Source organism: Phoenix dactylifera, chromosome 9, assembly GCF_051530095.1.
Source record: "Phoenix dactylifera cultivar Ajwa chromosome 9, Ajwa_hap1_PhDact_Kaust_v1.1, whole genome shotgun sequence".
In the NCBI taxonomy this organism is placed as follows: Eukaryota; Viridiplantae; Streptophyta; class Magnoliopsida; order Arecales; family Arecaceae; genus Phoenix; species Phoenix dactylifera.
In genome coordinates, this window is record NC_143198.1 from 1,377,911 (window position 1) to 1,389,073 (window position 11,163).

The window sequence follows — 11,163 nt, forward strand, 5'->3', positions numbered from 1 at the left end:
CAGAGATATTCTATGCTTGACGTACTCGATGGAGGAAATTGTACGGCATGGCGATAGCCAAGTTGCAGGTGCTGCCAAGCTACCAGTCCGGCCTACGTGGTCCGCACCATGCATCATGTTTGACCAGATGATAATCCCTATCATATTTGACCAGATGATAATCCCTATCAACCTATCATATTTGACCAGATGATAATCCCTATCAACCTATCATATTTGACCAGATGATAATCCCAATCATATTTGACCAGATGCATCATAGTTGCAATCAGCATATTTACTAGATGGAAGATAATTGCATAATCCCTATCAACCATGCATTTTCCAAACCAAAATAACTTAATCTGCTACACGTGTCCTTCAACATCTTTCCTCCTTGTGCTGTGCCTGTGCTTACAAACGAATGATTGGACCATCTTAACTTATTTGGTTCTACAGTGTTGGTGCTCGCAGCAAGAACCACACCTATATATCATGAGATTGGTCACAGGTGTGATTCTAATGGACTATGTATGTGAGGGAAGTTTGGACCGAGCAATACACAATTTCTACAAGAAACACGGATCGGCCGCGAGTTGGCAATTAAGAGCTTTGGCTTAAACCGTTGATTGTTCAAGTGATGATGAACTTTGGCTAGGATAGGATTGATTCTCTGCAATTTCAAGCTCAACCCATTCAAAAAAGTTAACATGGATGGCCTGGCTGGTGGAAGAATTATTCCCTTTTACCCGGCCCCCTCCTGCAGCCGCCACGGCACGCCCCCTTCCGGCGCCATCGGCTCGCAGGAGGAGAAGAAAGAAGAAGAAGGAAAGAAGAGAAGGAAAAAAAAGAAAAAGAAAAGAAAAAAAAGAAAAAAAAGGAAAGAAAAAGAAGAAAAAAAGAAATAAATAAATATATGTATAAATAAATAATTATATTTATATGAATGAGATAATAAATAAATAAATATATAATATATTATAATTAGAAATAAAATAATTATAAATAAATAAATGAATAAAGCTGCCGCGGCCCGGCTCCGTTCTGGTGCCACCGGCCTCACGGGAGGAGAAAATAGAAGAAAAAAATAAAAAAATAAAAAAAAAGAAAGGAAAGAAAAAGAAGAAAAGAAAAGAAAATAGAAAAGAAAAGAAAATAGAAAAGGAAAAGAAAAAAAAGAAAAAGAAGAAAAGAAAAAAAGAAAAAAGAAAGAAAAGAAAAAGAAAGAAAAAAATAAAGTTAAATCATCTTGTAACACAGTTAAATAAGCTTAGAATACACTTAATCTATCCTGGCATACAGTTAAATTTTTCCGGCACACAGTTAAATAAGCTTGGAATACACTTAATCTACCATGGCACATAGTTAAGTCATCTCGGCATATAGTTAAATAAGCTTGGAACACACTTAATCTATCCTGGCACATAGTTAAATCATCTCGATACACAGTTAAATAAGTTTGGAACACACTTAATCTAGCCTTGTATACAGTTAAATCATCTCGGCACACAGTTAAATAAGCTTGGAACATACTTAATGTAGCCTAGCATATAGTTAAATCATCTTGGAACATAGTTAAATTTTTTCTGCATACAGTTAAGTCTATCCTGACACAGTTAAATCATCTCAGATCACAGTTAAATAAGCTTGGAATATACTTAATCTAGCCTGGCACACAGTTAAATCATCTCGGCACACAGTTAAATAAGCTTAGAATACACTTAATCTAGTATGGCACACCGTTAAATAAGCTTAGAACATACTTAATCTAGCCTAGCATATAGTTAAATCATCTTAGAACACAATTAAAATTTTTCTGCACATAGTTAGGTCTACCCTGGCACATAGTTAAATCATCTCAGAACACAGTTAAATAAGCTTTGAACACACTTAATCAACCCTGGCACCCGGTTAAATCATTTCAGCATAGTTAAATAAGTTTAGAACACACTTAATCTAGCCTCGCACACAGTTAAATCATCTCGGCACACCGTTAAATAAGCTTGGAACACACTTAACCAACCCTGGCACCCAGTTAAATCATCTCGGCACACAGTTCAATAAGCTTGGAACATACTTAATCTAGTCTGGCACACAGTTAAATCACCTCGACACACAGTTAAATAAGCTTAAGCTTGGAACACACTTAATTTAGCCTGGCACATAGTTAAATTATCTGGGCACACAGTTAAATAAGCTTGAAACACACTTAATCAACCCTGGCACCAAGTTAAATCATCTCGGTACACAGTTAAATAAGCTTGGAACACACTTAATCAAGATTATTTAACTTTATTTTTTTTCTTTTCCTTTCTTCTTTTTCTTTCCTTTTCTACTTTTTTTTTCTTTTCTTTTCTTTTCTCTTCTTCCCTTCTCCTCCTGCGAGGCCGGCGACGACGGAAGGGGGTCGGGCGGTGGTAGCCGCAGGAGGGGGCCAGGGGCCAGGGGCGGGGGGGGGGGGGGGGGGGGGGGGGGGGGAGTCGCAACCGGCTGCGGCTGCGGCTGCCCAGTGGTTCCTCTTCTTCGGCACCTCCCCACCGTGGGGCATTTCCGGCGGCGCGGAAGAGGGCGGGCCATGGCGGCCGCGGGAGGGGGCGGGTCATGGTGTTGGAGGGCGGCTCTCGGCCCCGAGTCGCCACACCAAATCCTTCGCCGTATGCTCCTTTCGGATGCCTCAAGAAGTACGGATGCGGGCCGAACGGGTAACGCCGGATGCGTGCCGTGCACTTAGTAGCCAAGGGAATCAAGGCAAGGACGGGTCTACTGGCTGCAGCTTGACCCGACCTTTGTCTTGAATGAAAACACTCAAGGACACAAGTGGATTTAGAGGAACGCTTGAGGTGAATTTTATTCCCAAAATAAGGTTACAAAACAATCTAGTGGAAACTATGATGGGTTTCCACTAGCCCAAGTCCAAGAGCAAGCTCAAGGACCGAATACAATAGGGCAAAGCCCTCCCAAGCCTAAGGCCGAAATACAACAAGGTTCTAAGGTGTTCCCAAAAGCTCCCTCTCAAGCTTGCACAATACATATTTATAGGCTCTTCATGGGGGACAAACAACTAGTGGAAAGTGTGGCCTAGGTTAGCCAAGGTGTGGCATAGGCCAGCCAAGGCTTGGCCTAGGTTGGCCAAGGCCTTGGCTGCCCAAAACTTGGCCATGGCTGTCCAAAGGCTGCTGGTGGCTGGCAGGCCTTTGGTTGGCTTGTTGGGGGTTGTGGCATGGCCCTTGGCATGGTTGGCAGCAGGGCTGGTGAGCAGAAGTGGCAGGCAGGCGGCTGGGCACGGCTGGCCTAGGTGGCCTGGTCGGCCAAAAGCCCTGCAAGGCTCTGGGGCGCAGTGCTGGGCGCTGGGGCGCGCGGCGGGGGGCGCTGGCAGGCTGGGGCGCGCGGCAGGGGGCGCTGGGCGCGGGGATCGGGTGGCAGGGGCGCTGGGGCGCTGCGGCAGGGCGCTGGGGCGCGACAGGGCACTGGCAAGGCGCCTGTCGGGCGTGCGCACAGGCGGGCGTGGTCGGCCGCAGGCGCGCGTGGGCTGGCAAGCGCTGCGCGACCGTATGTGCGTGCAGGCGCACAGTCGGGCGCTTGGGCGGGCGCGCCGGGCGGTGCGGGGCGCGCACCTGGGCGAGCGGGGGCGAGCGCGCCTGGGCGCGCGCGGACGGGCGCGTGCGGTCCTGCAACCAGCGAGGTTCGGGCGGCCGAACCTCGCCCGGTAGCCGGTGCGCTGCGCCGTGCGGGCGCGCGCGCGTGCGGGCGCGGCCAGTGCGCGTGGCTTGGGCGCGCGCGGGCACGCGCGGACGCTGCCTGGGCGCGCATGGATGCGTGCGGTGGGCGCGCATGGGTGCACCGTGCTTTTGGCATGCTTGGCCGTGCCATGGCCGACCTTGGAGGTGCTTGGCCGTGCCTTAGGGGTCTTGGCTTAACCAAGGCTTGGCCAAGTGTGAAAGTGGTTGGCCAAGGCTTGGCCAATTGTGAAGAAGCTTGTTCAAGGGTGAACGGGCTTCGGCCCATGCTCTCCAAACAAAATAGTTGACCCGTACCTCGTTCTTGGTCTTGGCATGACCTTCCATTGTCCTCCTCCGAGCCAGGATTCTCCATTGGTTGAGGGATTCGGCGGTGCGGCGGGCTTGGGTCCTCAACATTCCCCCTCCCTTGAAAATTATCCTTGTCCTCAAGGATCGAGTTCGGGCACCGCCAACCTTTATCAACATAGTCTCCCCACGAATCTCCTTCTCTTGGCCTTTTTCCCCAATGAGCGACTACTTGATAGTTCTTCTATTTCTTCTTAAACTTCTTCCAATCGAGGGAAGGCTTCTCATGGTTGCATGTGTGGAGCCACCCAAGTTGGCTCCCTCCTTTGCAATTGTAAAAATGTGCCAACACCTCCTCGATGTGGAAGACCCGCAATGGATCATGTGCAAGGCCCTCAACGATTTTCATCCTTATGCAAAAATTTAGTCCACCCCTTCGGTTGTATGGCGCAAGTGCATCATTTGGCGCCTCACATACTTCATGAATTCTTTGAGCCCAAATATCATACCTTGTCGCTTCCCAAGTGATGTTCCACATCAAGGCATTGAGCGCTTCATAAGAGTTCTCCCTAACTCCTTTGGCTTCTTCCTTGGGTTGGAACACATGCTTGAACTCATATTGTTGCAGCATGTCTTGGAATTTTTGCTTTGATTTTCTGCCGGCTGCTAGTAGGAAGGCTCGGTCACCCTCCAAAGCTTCTGATTTGCAGCTGCCGCTCTCCAGGTTCGCAACCAAGCTTTTGGCCCCTTGTAATTCCATAATTTGATGATCAAAAGCCAGGGTTTGAAATGATACCTTAGCATGATATGCCGTTACCCAAGTTGCAGAATTTTCTGCTGCAGAAATTTTTGCAGCGGCTGAAATTGTGAGTGCCGAGTTGGGTTTGATCTTGAATGCCCATAGTTGTATGTTCTTGGCATGGCTTGCTGTTGCATCAATAGGGCATCCTCCTCCTTCAGCCTTCAACAAATTGGGCCCTTCCGCATCAGCCTCCTCTTATGGCTTGTCATCTTCTCGGCATGCTGCAGAATTTTCTGCAGCTGCTGGAACTTCTGCGGTTGCAAACTTTGTGGCTGCAAAATCATGATCATATGTGGTCACGGGATGTTGAACTTCCTCCTCATAACTGGCCACTGCATCCTTAGTTGCAAGAGCAAATTGTGGTGGCTTTGGTGCTGCAAGATGGGCTCCGAAATCAGCCGCTTGGGTAGCCTTCGGTTGCAAGTAGGGAAGGCTTTTGCTGCAGAAATTTTGGAAATCAAACTTTGGTTCTTTGGGCTCCTTCTCTTGGGCCCGTTGTTCTCCCATAACATCCCTCCTATAGTCAGCAACACCTTGCTCCTTTCTCACCTCCATATCTCCTCTTCGGTCCTCAAGTTTTTGATCATGGGAAAGCTCCTTCTTGGGTTCTTTCATACTAGCATGGTTTGCCCCAAGCTTCATGCACTTTCGGGCCTCCTCTAACTCCCTTTTTATCATTATCAATTGGCCCTCTCTCCACCTACTTTCCCCATAGCTATACTCCTCATGGTGAATAGCATAGTTACTTGCCTCATCACTTCTTTCCTCATACCACCTCCGGCCTTGCCGTGAGACATATGACCTAGGCATGGCTCCATAAGTCCTCCTGTACTCCTTTTCTTTTTTTCTTTCTCTTCCCCAACTCTCTATCTTATCTTCTCTTCCTCGCACTTCTTTCTCCCTTCTTCTCTCTTCTTTTCTTCTTTCTTCTCTCATCCTCATGAACTCATTTTTCCTCTCTCTTTCTTCCCTATCCCTTAGATCCTTTCTAATTTTTGATAGGGTCTCATTTGCCCTCTTTAAACAAGCCTCACTCTCCATGATATTTACCATATTTACCCAATTCTTTCACTCTAACCCTCCTTTGGTCGTCACCCAAGAGATGAACCGACCCTCCTCTTTTTATAAAAATTTGAATGAACACCACTCAATCTTCTCCAATTACAACAAAGATTACAACAAGTAGAACTCTCTCTCTTTTTTTCCCAAGAGAGACATTTTGAAACTCTATTTGCTTCCTACCCGATGTAGTTGGAAAATGGCACGAGGTACTACCACTAGCCTCCCTCTTGTGCCGTCCCTAATATGCCCTACACTGAATAGTTGGATCAAATAGTGCCGGGTACCACCATTAGCCTCTCCATTGGCACCATCCCTATGATGAGCAAGGTAGAGATCAACCCGTTCCCTTTCACAAGAAAAAAAAAATTCTCACTCCTCTTTTGCAAATAGGAACGATAAGTTGCCGAAATTTAAGAACCCAATGTATGCATAATAAACTTCTAATGTACCCTTCTACAAGCTCAACAATTAATATGAAGGTATCATGAAGCAAACCTCACTTCTAAGCATGCAATGTAATGTAAAACAACTTATCCCAACCCAATATAGAATTTGAAATTTTCTTAGGGTTGTAGGCGTTACCTCTAAGGAGAGAGATCTTCGACGGAGCTTCTCTAGGAACTTCTCCCGACGAATTCTCTCAATGAAACCCTCTCAATGAAAGCACCATTGTTGGAGGGCGGCTCTCGGCCCCGAGTCGCCACACCAAATCCTTCACCGTATGCTCCTTTCGGATGCCTCAAGAAGTACGCATGCGGGCCGAACGGGTAACGTCGGATGCGTGCCGTGCACTTAGTAGCCAAGGGAATCAAGGCAAGGGACGAGTCTACTGGCTGCAGCTTGACCCGACCCTTGTCTTGAATGAAAACACTCTAGGACACAAGTGGATTTAGAGGAAAGCTTGAGGTGAATTCTATTCCCCAAACAAGGTTACAAAACAATCTAGTGGAAACTATGATGGGTTTCCACTAGCCCAAGTCCAAGAGCAAGCTCAAGAACCGAATACAATAGGGCAAAGCCCTTCCAAGCCTAAGGCCGAAATACAACAAGTTTCTAAGGTGTTCCCAAAAGCTCCCTCTCAAGCTTGCACAATACATATTTATAGGCTCTTCATGGGGGACAAACAACTAGTGAAAAGTGTGGCCTAGGTTGGCCAAGGTGTTCGGCGAGGTTCGCTGGCCCGAACCTCGCCCGATGCGCTGGCAGGGGCCTGGTGCGCGTGGGCGGCCGTGGCAGGCCGCTGTCGGGCGTGCGCACAGGCGGGCGCGCGTGGGTTGGCAGGCGCCGCGCAACCGTACACGCGTGCAGGCGCACGGTCGGGCGTGTGGGCGGGCGCGTCGGGTGGTGCGGGGCACACCTGGGCGAGCAGGGGCGAGCATGCCTGGGCGCGCGCGGACGGGCGCGTGCACTCCTGCGGCCGGCGAGGTTCGGGTGACGCCCGGTAGCGGGTGCGCTGCACCGTGCGGGCGCGGCCAACGCGCGCGCGGCCTGTGCGCGTGCGGCCAGGGCTTGGGCGCGCACGGATGCGTGCGGTGGGCGCGCATGGGCGCGGCTCGGGCCGCGCATGGGTGCGCCGTGCCTTTGGCATGCTTGGCCGTGCCATGGCCGACCTTGGAGGTGCTTGGCCGTGCCTTGGGGGTCTTGGCTTGGCCAAGGCTTGGCCAAGTGTGAAAGTGGTTGGCCAAGGCTTGGCCAATTGTGAAGAAGCTTGTTCAAGGGTGATCGGGCTTCGGCCCATGCTCTCCAAACAAAATAGTTGACCCGTACCTCGTTCTTGGTCTTGGCATGACCTTCCATTGTCCTCCTCCGAGCCGGGATTCTCCATTGGTTGAGGGATTCGGCGATGCGGCAGGCTTGGGTCCTCAACATGTGGCCAGCGGCGGCCGCGGCTGGCCAGCGGTTCCTTTTCTTCGGCATGTCTCCACCGTGGGGGTGGGGGCATTTCCGGCGACGCGGAAGGGGGCGAGGCCGGCGGCGGGCGCGGGAGGGGATTCGGGAAGGGGCGGGCCGGGAGGGGGCGGGCCGTGGCCGACGGCTGCCTTTTTCTTCCCCTTCTTCGGTGAGAATGGGAGAGGCGGGGGCATTTTCATCCCATATTGCAATGTTGAAATATATCTGGAAACAACCTGTCAACAGGGATTAAACATTAAAGACCAGTCATTAAATGGACCAGTCATTAATTTCCCCAATTGTTTATTCCTACGAGGCCCCGTTAGCCTCCGGTGCTCCACTTGTACGCCCTACCGTCGAGAGGCACCCATCGACAGACTGCCACGTTAGCACCAATCCATGATAATATTAGTAAAACATCACTTATAATCCTGCGCAGATATTTATTTTTTAAAAAAATTAATTATGTAAATGCAAGATACTGATTTTATTTTCATGATATAATGCCTATAATAACAAAATAATAGATAAATAATGATTTACATATAAATTTATGTTCTAAATATATGTAATGTATAATTTTAATTTATTTTTACGGAAATTATGGTGCGGATCATTTTTGGGACTTCTCTTGCATTAATTTTATAACAATTTTGTTTGGCCTTCGGACGCGATTTCAGTCCACTAGAATGAATGTGACCACCACTAGAAGTAGGAGGAAACGTAGCACCTCAATGTGTTACCATATGTGATTGCGTACACCTGTCTCCACGTGGGGCAATATAGAACAAAATATTATATAGACAGACACGCTCGTACTAATTGACCAAGATCTAGCATCCTCTACTGTGCATGGTTTGCACCACAACATACTATTAGTCGCGCCTTGAACCCAGAACGCGACAAATGCCACCATACATGTATGCAAGACTACAAATTATATCAAAGCAATATTAATTTCTAAAAATTTATTTAATCAATAAATTATTCAAATTATTCTGACAATAGTTCTAATATAACATGTGTTAACATAAATCAAATATTCTAACTACTCTAACTAAATGTCAATGACTGAAAGAATCTTCAGAAAATCTAACGCACTTTTCAGTCCTGTACGATCATGTATCTAGATCTGAAAAATAAAAAAAAATATGATAGTGAGCTACGCTAGCCCACTAAGCAACATAATATCCTATAATGGGTCAAAGTATGCCAAATTCATTGGGATCTCACTCCTGTCCCCTTGATATATAAATTCATCCCCATCTAAGGGTCTGAAGATAACACTCTTTTTCTTGGCAGTTAATGGTGGCACGATTGTCTGATAATCAATCCATGCCCAGTATGACATTAAAGTCTAACACTGCCAACTCAATCAAATCGACTGTGAGTGTCTTACCTTCTATCTCTACCATACAGGTAGGATACACATATCTCACTTCTATACTATCCCCTACAGGTGTGTTAATAGCTAAGGGAATATGCATCAATATTTTATCCTTAGCTAACTTTTTAGCAAAATAAGGGAACACAAATGAATGGGTAGCTCCAGAATCAAACAACATTCTAGCTTTAATCTTATCAATGAGGAGCATACTTGTCACAGCTGCATTCGATGCCTGTGCCTCTTGTGGATTTACCGTGAACACCCTTCCTTGCCCTCTGCCTGCTGGAGCTAATGGCTGAGATGGTCCAGCACTCTGCTGTGATGCTGGTGTCTGACCTCCGCCTCTGCCTACAAGCTTCCTACTACTAGGCCTGTCCATCTGCATAGAAGGGTAGGATGCTGAAGGCACAAACTGCTGGATGACACCCTAAGGGCATTCTCTGGCAAAATGACCCGGCTATCCACATCTGTAGCATACTCTCTAGCCCATTCTGCATCTGCCAGGGTGCTGCCTCCCACATGTGTTATACACTGGCCATAATTGGAACCTGGATTCAGTTCTGGCCATAGTGACTGGAGGGCGAGGTACTGATGGTAGAAAAGTATCATGTGATCGACCTCTTTCCCTCCATTTCCTCTTACGTGGGGCAGGTGGAGCAGAGCGTGCAGACTGCTCTGTCGGGCCCTTCGGAAGACCTGCTTCCTCGGATCTACCTCTGCTGCTTTGCCCTTTCCCCATACTCATTTTTCTCTGTTCTCTTTCAGCTCTTTCTCCTTTGTTTCTGGTCTTCCGCTGTTTTGCTTTATCTATAAGCTTGGACAAAGTAGAGACCTCTACTGCCAATACCGTATTATAAAACGGGAAAATCAGACCCCGTCTGAACCTTTCTATCCTAGCAGTTTCAGTGGGGATGATGTAAGGAGCATACCTCCCCAATCTGGTAAACTCACAAGCGTACTCAGATATGCTCATTCCGGGCATCTGCTTTAGCCTCTCAAACTGAAGAGCCCGATTCTGCTTCTCAGCCGGAGACAAGAACTCATCTATCACTGCTTGCCTGAACTCTTTCCAGGTTGGAGGATTCATACTGTACAATCTATCCTCCACATGCCTCTGGTACCAGTCTCAGGCATCTTCTTTCATAGTGAGCCTTACAAGCTCTATGGCCCTTGCATCAGAACAAGGCAATCTCCAAATCATCTTCTCCGTTTCCTCCAGAAATCTCTGAGGATCTTCACCTTCTTCCCCCTTAAACTCCAAGATTCTGAGCCTCAGAAAGTCCTGTACATAAATCCCCTCATCATCCAGAGCCCGCCTGGCCATACTTCTCGGCACAGGTATAGGAGGTGGGATAGATGCCACTGACGGGGCAAGAGGCTTTCCTCGAGCAATCTGCTCTCTTAAAGCCTGATTCTCCGCCAAAAGTTGTTCTACCAGTAGATCTCTACTTCCTACCTCCCCTTGATCATCAACTCTCCGCCTGTCTGCAGGAGGAGATTTTTCTCTTTAGGGCTTGACATGTGCGGAACCTGCATCCAATGCTATATCTGGCTCCATCCTCCTTCCAGGACAAGCAGGTCCTCTTCTTGGAGGTATTTTTTATATGGTTGTAAAAGAATCAAAGAGAGAGGGCAGTTATTACACACTGAGTCATAATATGTTCTACTAAATTGCAAATGACTCATAAAATAACATACCGAAAAACCCTATGCTCCAAAGTATAATCCTATACTTAATCCTGACTCACCCTATAAATCTGACAGGACTCTTCTTAACCTTTGCTCTGATACCACCTTCTGTCACGACCCCCATTATATGGGCAGCCGCAACGGTCCTAGGGTGCGGGTAGGCATAAGGCCACCAGCCACCACGTAGAACCCTACTAACCTAACACCAACATCCTTAAACCTCCGAAACATTTTGGCATGATATGTGCACAAAATGAGCACTTTTGATCTATGTTAATCTGTCAGGATATATCAAAACATACAACCACTCTAACTGTCAGAGCAGCAAT